Source organism: Cynocephalus volans, chromosome X (assembly GCF_027409185.1).
Source record: "Cynocephalus volans isolate mCynVol1 chromosome X, mCynVol1.pri, whole genome shotgun sequence".
In the NCBI taxonomy this organism is placed as follows: Eukaryota; Metazoa; Chordata; class Mammalia; order Dermoptera; family Cynocephalidae; genus Cynocephalus; species Cynocephalus volans.
This window is the reverse complement of record NC_084478.1, coordinates 148,241,025-148,253,263: the sequence shown is the minus strand read 5'-3', so window position 1 is coordinate 148,253,263 and position 12,239 is coordinate 148,241,025. Positions and strand designations below refer to the sequence as shown.

The 12,239-nt window shown below is 33.3% G+C and overlaps 1 pseudogene; it reads left to right on the top strand.

Annotated features, from left to right (window-relative positions):
* LOC134366591 (testis-expressed protein 15-like) overlaps positions 1–12,239 on the top strand; it is a 48,324-nt pseudogene that overhangs the window by 17,925 nt on the left and 18,160 nt on the right.

Genomic DNA, 12,239 nt, shown 5'->3' with positions numbered 1-12,239 from the left:
TTATTGTTCTTTTAATGTTTGGTAGAATTCTCCAGTGAAGATACTAGTTCAAGGGCTTTTCTTTGTCAGGAGATTTTTGATTAGTGACTCAGTATCCTTACTAGTTATAGGTCTATTCACATTTACTATTTCTTCGTGGTTCAGTCTTGGTAGGTTTTGTGTTTCTAGGAATTTCTCCATTTCATGTAGGTTATCCAATTGTTTGGTATACAGTTGCTCCTAGTACTCTCTTGCAATCCTTTTGATTTCTGTAGACTCAGTGGTAAAATACTCACTTTCATTTATTTTCTAAGTTGAATCGTCAGTCATTTTCTTAGTCCATTAGCTAAAGGTTTGTCAATTTCGTTGGTCTTTTTGAAGAACCAACTTTTCAGTTTTGTTGATTTTTTCCCCCATTTTCTATTTTGTTTATCTCTGATCTGATGTTTACTATTTCCTTCCTTCTGCTAAATTTGGGTTAAAGTTTATTCTTCTAGTTTCTTGAATTGTAAAGTTAGGTTGTTGATTTGAGATCTTCATTGTTTTTAATGTAAGCATTTATGGATACAAATTTCACCAATAGCACTGCTTTTACTGTGCCCCATAAGCTATGACATTTTTTTATTCATCTCTAAGTATTTTTTAAATTTCCCTTGTGAGTTCTTCTTTTATCAATTGGTTGCTTAAGAGTGTACTGTTTAATTTCCAAAGATTTGTGAATTTTCCAGTTTTCCTTCTGTTATTGATCTCTGTCTTCATCGCATTGTGGTCAGAGAATATAATATATATGTTATCTATCTTTTTAAATCTGTTGAGACTCAGTTGGTGGCCAAACTGGTCTATTCTGGAAAATGTCCTATGTGCACTTGAGAAGAATGTGTATGCTGTTGTTAGGTAGAGTGTTGTATATATGTCTGTTAGATCTAGTTGGTTTATTGTATTGTTCAAGTCTTCTCTTTCCATAGTGATCTTCTGTCTGGTTGTTCTATCCATTATTGATAATGGGGTAATTGAAATCTCTAATTGTTACTGTAGAACTGTTTCTCCCTTCAATTCTATCAATATTTTGCTTTATATATCTTGATCATCTGTTATGAGGTGTGTAAAGGTTTATAGTTGTTATATCTTCTTGCATGTTAAACTTTTATTAATGCATAATGTCCTTCTTCGCTCTTGTTACCATTTTTGATTTAAAGTCTGTTTTGTCTGTGACTAGTATAGCCAACCTTGCTCTCTTTCAGTTACTATTTTACATCCTTTCACTTAAAGCCTCTTTGTGTCTTTGGATCTAAAGTGAGTCTCTTACCATGTTTTATTACTCATTCTGCCAATCTCTGTCTTTTGATTGGAGAGTTTAATCCATTTCCATTTAAAGTAATTACTATTATGGAAGGACTTCTATCTTTTTGCTACTTGTTTTCAATATACTTTATAGCATTTTATCTCTCATTTCCAGTAATGCATCTTCTTTTGTGTTTAATTTTTTTGTAGTGAAGGATTTAAATTCCCTTCTCATTTCCTTTTGTTTATATTCTTCAGCTAATTTCTTTGTGGTTACCATGGGGATTACATTTAACATCCTAAGGCTGTAACACTCAAATTTGAGTTTATACTGTCTTAACTTCAACAACATATAAAAACTCTACCCCTTTAACAGCTCTGCCCCCACTTTTAGTTGTTGATGTCACAAAATTACTTCATTACACATTGTGTCCAGAACCATATACTAATGATTTTTTTAATGTGTCAGTCTCTTAAATCACATAGAAAACAAAATATTAAGTTACAAACCAAAATTACAATATTAGCTTTTAGACTAATATTTTTTTTTTAATGTATCGGTCTCCTATATCTTGTAGAAACAAGTAGAGTTACACAGCATTGTTACAATAATACAATTTTTATTACTGCCCATATATTTACCTTTACTGAAATTTTTATTTCCTCATAGAATTTCGAGTTACTGTCTAGTGTCCTTTCATTGCAACTGCAGGACACTCTGTGGGAGTGTAGTATATTGGTAACAAACTTTCTTACAGGACACGTGTAGTGATAACAACCTCCCTAAGCTTTTGTTTATCTGGTAATGTTGTAATTTCTCCTTCACTTTTGAAGGATAGCTTTGCCAGACATAGGATTCTTGGTTGACATTTTTTTTTTTTAATTTTAGCATTTTGAATATATCATCTCACTACCTTCTGGACTCCAAAGTTTCTGATGAGAAATTTGCTCATAATCTTATTGAGGCTCCCTTGTATGTGACAAGTTGCTTCTTTAATGCTTACAAAATTTTCTCTCTTGGCTTTTGACAGTTTGATTATAATGTGTCTGACTATGAGTCTCTTTGCATTCATCCTGCTTGAAGTTCACTAAGCTTCTTCGATGTTTGTATCTTTCATCAAATTTGGAAAGTTTTCAACCATTAATTCTTTAAACATTCTCTCGCCTTTTCTCTCCCATTCTTCTTCTTGGACTCCCACAACACGTACGTTGGTCCCCTTGATGTTGCCTCACAAGTCTCTTAGGTTCTGTTCACTTTTTTCCAATATTTTTCTTTCTATTCAAAGACTCAGTATTTCCATTTTCCAGTCTTCACTGATTCTTCCGCCTGCTCAAATCTGTCTTTGAATCCCTCTAGTGTGTCTTTCATTTTGGTTATTGGACTTTTCAGCTACAGGATTTCTTTCTGGTTTCTTTTTAGGTGTTCTGTCTCTTTATTAATATTTCCGTTTTTTTTTCATACATTGTTTTCTTGACTTTCTTCATATCTTTAGTTCTTTGAGCATCTTCAAGACAGTTCTTTTAAAGTGTTTATCTAGGAGATCCATCAGTAGGTCTTTTTAGGGACAGTTTCTGTTTGTTTATTTTTTTCCTTTGAATGGAACATAATTCTGCCAGTGCAATTATTATCTACATGGGGAGACAGATTTCTGGAGCTTTCTACTCCACCATCTTCCCAGAATCAACTTCTGAACTACTTTTGCAACCTTTCCGAAAATCTAAAACTATTCAAAATTGAAAAAAATAAATCTCATAGTAGAATTTCAAGTTTCAAAAGACACATTTACTTAAGATTTACTCTTTAGTTAATTGTAGCTTTGCCAGGAAAACTAAAATCACAGTAGTTTGACAGGATTCTTACTTATGTAAGGACAATTTAGGATGATGTGTTTGAGTTTACTTCCACATAAAATCAATGATCCATATGACATAATTCTTTTTTTTTAACCTCAGATATTTTCAAATTCATGGCTTCTGACTCTCCATGGAATTCAACTTGAGTTTTTTACCCTAGGAGCCTCTGTCTGGAAACAGATTTAGCTTTAGGGCTGGAGTGAGACTGTTGCAGTGGGTTACTGTGAACTCTCAGGGAGAAGCAGGAAACACCGAGGCTTAAAACAGGAAACAGTGTTTATTGATATGCTGGCATTGGCCCCGCAGACTGTTTGTTGTCCAGTGGCTGAGCCCCAAATGCAGTCTGGTTGTTATTTTTATAGCATAACATTTCTGGGTTTTTGCAGCAGGGCAAGAGGAGTGATCTTATGATCTTATGTGGCTATGACTCTTTCTCAGGGTGGAAAATTACAGCAAGGAAGAAGCAGAATAGAAAATATTGTTACAGCAGTGTGTGACAACTGCAGTGTGAAACAAGACAGAGCTGCAGCACCAGCTGGGTCTATATATATCTGGGTGGGGGTCTTGATTATAACATTGCAGGGCACAGGATGGGTGCCTAACAGCCACAGACAGGTGGCACACAGCCAGGTCAGTACGAGTGCCTCAAGACCTCCACGTGCAGGCTGTAGGGTGGGGAGAGTGTGAAGTGAGCCCCCCAGGTCTGCATCCCAGGGTCCCAGCTCTTCACTTCTAGCCTGCTTCTGTCCGAAGAGGAACATGCCTCAGTGGTCAGTGGTAGACCAAAGTATAAACAGGTTGCTCTTCTAAAATATATATATATATTTTTTTTTCAATTTCATTAAGCATAATTTATTTTTATATTGAAAAGTAATAGATACTGATCTAAGAAAATTTGAAAAACACTAAAATACTCTGAAAAGCTCATTAATAGCCACAGTAGGTTTTTTGGTTTGTTTTTTGATAGTCTTTTACTCATGTATACAGATATGAATGTGTAATTGTTAAAATTAAAGTTTGTTCTCGCTTTATATACTATGTAACTTGCTTTTCTCACTGATTATAAAGTGAAGATGTTTTTATAGCATTAAATAAATGTTCTTCTGCAGAATCCTTTGAATGGCTGCATAGTATTCCACTATAAATCTGTACCATAAATTTGCCTATAAATTTGGTAATGTGGATTATAAGTTATTTAGTTTTGGATTTGTTTTGTTTTTGCACTCTTAAATACTGCTTCGATCCTCCTTGTAGGTATGTTTTTACACACATGCATGATTATTTGCTAAGAATTAATTGGTTTATTCAGAGGTGTTAAATTAGGAGTCAAAGCTATGTACATTTTTACAGCTTTTGATATGTAAAAGGCGAAAGATTTATACGTTTTGAAGAGAAACAAAGAGTACAGCTTTTGATATGTAATGCCTAGTTGTATTGAGAAAGTTTGTACTAATTCACATTTCCATCCACAGTGTATGAAAATGACTGTTATCTCACACCCTCATTGTGTACATTACACTTTTTAAATAATCTTCTCCAGTCTAATATGTGATCATTTGTTTCTCCTCATTGGCTCAATTTTCTTCTTTATTATGGTTTCCCGAGGTTAAACTTCATTGTAGATACTTGTTGACTACTTATATTTAGTGAATTGCCTATTAATAGCCTTTGCCAGTTACTCGTTTTTTTTTTTCTTTTTTTTTTTCGTGATTGATTCCGTGAGTATTATCAATTGAGTAAAGAGTATCTTGAGAGTTAGGCTTTTTCCCTGTATAATGTTTAATCACTTCATGTTATCTTTTTAGTGAACTTTTATTTTTGAATAATTTTAGATTTACATAAAAGTTACCATGCTCTAGTACGAGAGTTCATGTACACAATTTACCCAACTTTTTCTAATGTTAACATTTTCATAACTGTGGCATGTTTGTCAAAACTGAGAAAGTAACATTGGTACAACTCTTAACTAAACTATGGATTTCATTTAGCTTTTGCATGTTTTTCTACTCATATTTCTTTTAGTTCCAGGATCTAATCCAGGATACCAGATTACACTTAGTATTGTTTTGATTTTTGAAAGAATGTATTAACTTATTTAAAATAATAGTGATAGAATTGCTGACTTTATATAAAATGTGTACCTTTCATGATATTCATTGCACTTTCTTGTATCGCATCTTTTGTCAATTCTATTCATAGTTTTGTTTTTTGTGATTTTATGCTCATTTGCTTTTGATGTACAGAAGTTTTAGCATATTATATAGTGAAATCTATATGTTTTGGTTTCATGATTCTTGGCACATATTCTGAGAAAAGACTCCTCACTTTGAGATTAGATAAATATTTGCTTGTGTTTCCTTCTCTAATATTTCAATGTGTTTTGAATACTTAAGTATTTAACTTGCATGAAATTTATTTTGGTTTATAGATTAAGTAAAAAATTTATTTTTTTTATTTGTTCCATACTGTTTACTGAACAATCTTTTCTTGCTTCACTTATTTCAGATGGTGCCTTTAATAATACACTATATGTTTAGTATATGTGTGGGCTTCTGGGCTTTTTGCGTGTGTTCTGTTTTTTGTTTGTTTTTTCCTTTGCCTATTCTTGTGGTAATACGATCCTTTTGAAAATGTTTTAATATCTGGAATTGTGAATCACCTGTCCTGTTCCATCATTCTGTTTCTGACCGATTTTTTTTTAAATTGGGGGGCTGTTCTTGTTTGTTTAATCTTTCAGGTAAATTTTTAGATTGAAACTTATTTCTAAAAGTAGATTTTCTGCAAATTTTATTGGAATTAGTCTTAGAGTTTAATTTGAGGGGGAATTGGCATAATTACCGTGTTAAGTCAGCCCTTTCATCTGGGACATGGGTTATCTTTCCATTCATATTTCTACTTCTTTAAAAAACGGTGTGAGCCTTACTCCTGTTTGAAGTTTGAGTGCTTAAAAGTGTTTTGGTGTATTCTTATGGACTTTTTTTTTTTCTTTTCTTTTTTAGGTTCTCTTTGGAAGAGTTAAGAAAATTCAGCCTTCCATGGATAAAAACAAAGTTTCTTTGGATCCTTCTCCTAATTTTGACTGCCACATGTCAAGAAGTATACCTTCTCTGAAAGATACCATTCAGCTACAAGCCTATGGTTCAGTGGTATGTCAACATTATGGTAGATTTGATTACTTGAAAATCAACCATTCTATGATTAGGGTGTGGTATTTATAACACCGTTTTCAAGAGTTCAGATCCCCATACCTGTCAGCTGCCAGAAGAAAAAATTGATGTGTAAGTGAGGTGATGGGTATATTAATTAATTTCATTTAATCCTTCCACATTGTATGTATACATGAGAACAGCACATTGTATCCCACAAATATACACAATTACTATTTATCAATTAAAAATATTAATGTTTAAAAATCAGGCTATTTTGAAACAATATTGATCCTTTGTACTTTGCAAAAAGAGAAAAATAGAAAAGATTACGTTAAGTGAAATAGTAATCTTTTATCATATTCTGCTTAGACAGTTTGTGGAACTTTAATTTTCTATACAGGATAGATTATACATAAATATATTATATATAATCATATATTTGATAAAAAGATAAATCTTCTATATAGAAGTATATACATGATCCCACATGTAAAATGTATTAAGCTATTGTTGTTTTTCTAATTATTTTGCTGCCAAATAAAATAATAATATAATGGCTCAGAGCATATGCAAAATATTTGAACTTTTAATGGAAAAATACTCTTTCTTTTAAAACAGATTGTGTCTGCTTCTGCTGACATTGGTAGCCTATGAATTAAAAAACACGTAGTGGGGAAAAAAAGGAACTTTATAAATCTTCAAAAAAGCTAGGGTTGTAGATGACAGGGGGAGGATGTATGTAGAAGTAGATAAATAAATAAATAACACGTAGTTATATAGACTTTTAAAAAATATGATCTTGCTCAAGTCTGACTGCCAAGATTAATCAGCATAAACTTATTATTTTTCTTCTTATTTGTCTTTCAGGTATACTTCTATGAATACAACATCTTTTCAAAACCAGTAGATAAACCGAGACAGTGTCTTCCATATGCAGTTGTAACAGTAAAATTGATTGGTCAAAAAGTGTGTAATGGGCGTTTTATGACATCGTTGAGAATTCCTTCAACAGGATTTCCTAAGAGGGCTGGTAAGATATGTATATTATTCTACATCACTAGCATTTGTGCTGATATTGAAATTTCTGAATATTATTTCTAACACACAGTGCATTTCTAAGAAAAATCGTTGTGCTTTACCTATTTTCCATTCTGTATAACTAGAATCATACGGCAGGTGTTTTTGTGACTTCTTTTGCTTATGTTCATGTGACTCTTCATGTTGATATGTAGAACTGTGGTTTATTTATTTTCATAGATAGATAGCTACATGAAGGGAGGGAAGAATAGTCCACTGTGTGATTATACACTATTCTCCTGGGGATATTTGGGCAATTTTTAGTTTTCTTTTCATTCCAAATATTGCTATTTTAAACATTGACATAAATGTCTTGGTGCATATGTGCAAGAGTTTTTCTAAAGAGTTTATATGTAGACCAGGAATGTGCAACTTAAACCCAAAGGTGATGGATGTCAAATGGTTTTCCAAAGTGGTTGCATTGAGTTGCATAATCACTCTATGTCCTTTACAACATATAGTATACTTTTTTAAACATTTTTATTTCTGCCAGTTTAATGAGTGTGATATGTTATCTTAATGTGGTTTTAATTTGCATTTCCCTAATTTTTTTTTTTTTTTTTTTTTTTGTCTTTTTTCGTGACCGGCACACAGCCAGTGAGTGCACCGGCCAGTCCTATATAGGATCTGAACCCACGGCGGGAGCGTCGCCGCGCTCCCAGCGCCGCACTCTCCCGAGTGCGCCACGGGCTCGGCCCTGCATTTCCCTAATTTTTAATGAAGTTGAGGATCTTTGTATCCTCAACAATACTTAGTGCTGTCAGACTTTTTAGTCAGTATTGTTTGATGAACAGGCATTCTTCTTATAAGTGCTATTACATGTGTGTTGTTTAAGAATGCTTTCCCCAGGACACGAAGATATTTCCCCATGTTATCTTTGAAAAATATTATAGTTCTGTTGTCCCGTTTTTGTCTTATCTACTTGGAAATGACTTCGGTTTATAACATAAGCTCCCAACTTATTTTATTTTACATATGCATACCTAGTTGTCTCAGTACAATTTATTGGAGATTCCATTTTTTCCACTGATCTGCAGCACCACCTTTGTGATATATCAGTTGGCCACAGGTGCTGCAAAGATCTCTTACTGGTCTCTCTATTCCATTCCATTTGTCTCTTTGCCTATCCTTTTGCTATCTGCACCTTGCCTTAATTACTGTAACCATTAAAAATGCTAATACCTACATATCTGGTCCTCCATCTTTATTCAAAGAATTTTTTGCCATTCATATAAATTTTAGAATCAGCTTAATAATGTCTGTCACCAAATATATTAGAATTTTGATTGGGATTGATTGAATCTAGAGATTAATTTGTGGGAAATTAACATCTTTCTTATATTGAGTCTTCTGTTAACATTGTATTTATCTTCATTTCAGTTATCCCTAATGTATTTCAGTTTTATAATTTTCTCTATAAGTTCTTACATGTCTTGTTTTATGTATTTTTAAAGATTTGGTATTTTACACAATTTTTAAAATGTCTCTTTTAAGTTTTGTTTTCTTTTTATTGTTGGCTATATCAATTTTATTTAAAAGTGTACAACTTAATGATTTTTAGTACATTCACAAAAACATGTGCAACCATCACCACAGTCCGTTTCAGAACTCTGAAGAGTTTTAAAGACTTTGAAAGCTGTCGCATCCCTTTCCTCTCACGCTCCACCCACCATCCCAAGCCCTAAGCAACCAACCAATGATCTATTTATTTGCCTATTTTGGGCATTTCATAAAGGTTGAATCATAGATAATTGTTGTCCTTTTGTGGCTGGTGTCTTTCACTTAATGTTTTCAAAGTTCATTCATGTGGAAGCATGTATCAGGACTTCATTTCTTTTTATGGAGTGATATTCCATTGTATAGATACACTACACTGTGTTTATCCATTTATCAGGTGATGGACATTTGGGTTGTTTTCACCTTTTGGCAATTACGAAAATTCTGCTTTGAATGTTTGTGTACAAGTTTTCAAATGGACATTTGTTACCATTTCTCTTGGTATAATATACCAGGGAGTGGAATTGCTGGGTCCTATGTTAACTCTGTGTTAACCGGTGAACAACTGCCAGACTGTTTTCCGAAGTTGCTGTACCACTTGCATTCACACCCACAGCGTCTGAGGGTGAGGATGTCTCCCCAGGCTGTCAACACTTAATTATTATCCAACTTTTTTGTTAAACCCATCCTAGTGGGTGTGAAGTGTCGCTCTCAGCCTACGTTTTGCACTTCTTTTGTTATATTTATTCCTAAGTATTTTCCTTTTTGTGTGCTTTTGTGTACTGTTCATTGCAAGTGTATAGAAATACAATTGATTTGGGGATATTGATCTTATATCCTGCAACTTGCTCTGAATGTATTATTCGTTCTGAAAGTTTTGTAGTGGATTCCTTGGTATCTTCTATATACAAGATTATGTCATCTGCAAATGCAGATACTTTTACTTTTTCCTTTCGATCTTTTCATTTTAATTATTTATTTCTTTTCTGCCTAATTGCCCTGGCTGGTACCTCAAGTAGAATGTGTGAGAGAAGTGGTGAACAGAGACATCTCTGTGTCTTGTTCCCAAACTTAGGGAGAAAGCATCCACTGTTTCACCAATAAATATGATGTCAGTTGTGGGGCTTTTGTAGAAGCCCTTTATCATGTTGAGGAGATTCTATTCCTAGTTTATTGAGTGATTTTACCATCAAAGGATATTGGATTTTGTCAGAAGCTTTTTCTGCAGCTATTGAGATGATCATCTGGTGGGTTTTGGTTTTTATTTTATTACATTAATTAATTTTCAGATGTTAAGCAAATGTTACATTCCTGGGGTAAATCTCATTTGACCATAGTATATGCTTCATTTAAAAGGTTGCCAGAATCAGCGTGCTGCTATTTTGTTGAGAATTTTTGTGTCCATATTCATAAGAGATACTTATCTCTACATTTCTTGTGATATCTTTTTCTGATTTTAGTGTCGGGGTAATATTGGTCTCAGAACAAGTTGGGAAATGTTCTCTCCTCTACTATTTTTTTGTGGAGTTCGTGAAGAATTGGTATTAATTCTTCTTTAAACATTTGGTAGACTTCACTAGTGAAGCCAGCTGGGCTTGGGTTTTTCTGTTCAGGTAGTATTTTGATTAATAATTCAATTTCCTTTTTTAAAAAAATTTAAAAAAAACAATTTTATTTATATCGGCATCAAGAAGAAAGAAATATTCAAAAAAATACTGAACAAAATAATTGAGAATTTTACACTAAATTTTTTTCAATATAATAGAGCTATTCAATGTAATTTTTAAAAGATTAACTGAAAACAATTAGATTAATGTCCAATATTAGGCTTGTGCTGTTCAGATTTTTTTTGGCCGAAAGACAAGTCTTAATACACTTAAAATGACTAAGAGCATAGAAAATACGTTTTCTGACCGAAATAACAGAAGGAAATTTGGAAAATTCACGACTGTGTGGAAACTAAACAACACTCTCCCTAAATAAGCAATGGATAAAAAGAAAAATCACAGAGAAATTAGAGAGTACTTTGAGATAAATATCATAGCATACCATATCAAAATTTAAAGGATGCAGGGCTCATGCAGTGCTAGAGGAAAATTTATACTTGTAAACACCTATATTAAAAATAAGAAAAAGCTCAGATCAGTAATGGAAACTTCCACCTTAAGAAAATAGGAAAAGAAGAGCAAACTAAATCAAAAGCAAATATAAGTTGGAAATAACAAAGATTATAACAGAAATATACGAAATAGGAAATTAAAAAACGATAGAGAAAATCAACAAAACCAAAAGTTGACTGTTTAAAAAGATCAACAACGTTTGCAAACTTTTATCTAGACTGACTAAGAAAAAAATAGAGAAGAATGAAATTGCTAAAATCAGAAATTAAAGCAGGGACATGGTCGAGCAGTTTCTACTTCTGTTACTTTGGAGCGGACTTTGAGAAGAGAAACGTCCTCTTCTTTTTCCAGTCTCTACTGGTGACTCTTCTTGTGTCAATGCAGACTCTTCTTGTGTCATTGCAGTCTGACGGGCCACCCGCACAGTTGGCTATGGTGTCGAGCTACTTTTGCAGCAGTTGTGACTGTGGCACTGGCTGTGGCAGGCCACCCATGTGAAAAGGGTGTTTTCAGTGTGTTCCTTGCCTGCTTACAAGTGGAGAGGGCTGCCCTCAGCTCCTGCCTAGGACCCCGGGCATACTTCGTTTCCTGCCTGCTTTCTGACTGCTAATTCAGTTTCTCCCCTGATTTTGGGTCTATACAGATCTTCTGTTTCTTCTTGCATTGGTTTCAGTAGTCTCTGTCTTTGTAGGAATTTCGCCATTTCATTTTACTTTCATAATTTATTGTCATACAGTGTTTATAGATTTCCTTTATAGTCTTTTTTTTTTTTTTATTTCTGTAAGGTCATTAGTAATGTGCTCTCTTTCATTTCCTAGTCTATTATTTTGAGTCTTCCCTTTTTTCTTTGGGTAAAAGTTTGTCGATTTTGTTAATTTTTTTTCAAAGACCCAGCGTTTGGTTTCATTTTTTTCCTGATTCTTCTATATTTCATTGATTTCCTCTTTAAATTTTTATTTCTTTTTTTCTGTTTGCTTTTAGATTTAGTTTGCATTTTTTTTTTCTGGTGTCTTAAGGTGGAAGGATTAGGTTCTTAATTTGAGATCTTTACTTAATATTATAGTCTCCAGTCACATCCATGTTACTGCAAATGATAGGATTTCTTTTTTATATAGCTAAATAGTATTCCATTGTGCATATATACCACAGTTTTTTAATCTATTCACCCACTGGTGGGCATTTAGGTAGATTCCATCTTTTGGCTATTGGGTACAGTGTCACAGTGAACATGGGAATGCAGGTGTCTCTTTGATATATTGATTTAGTTTCCTTTGGGCATATA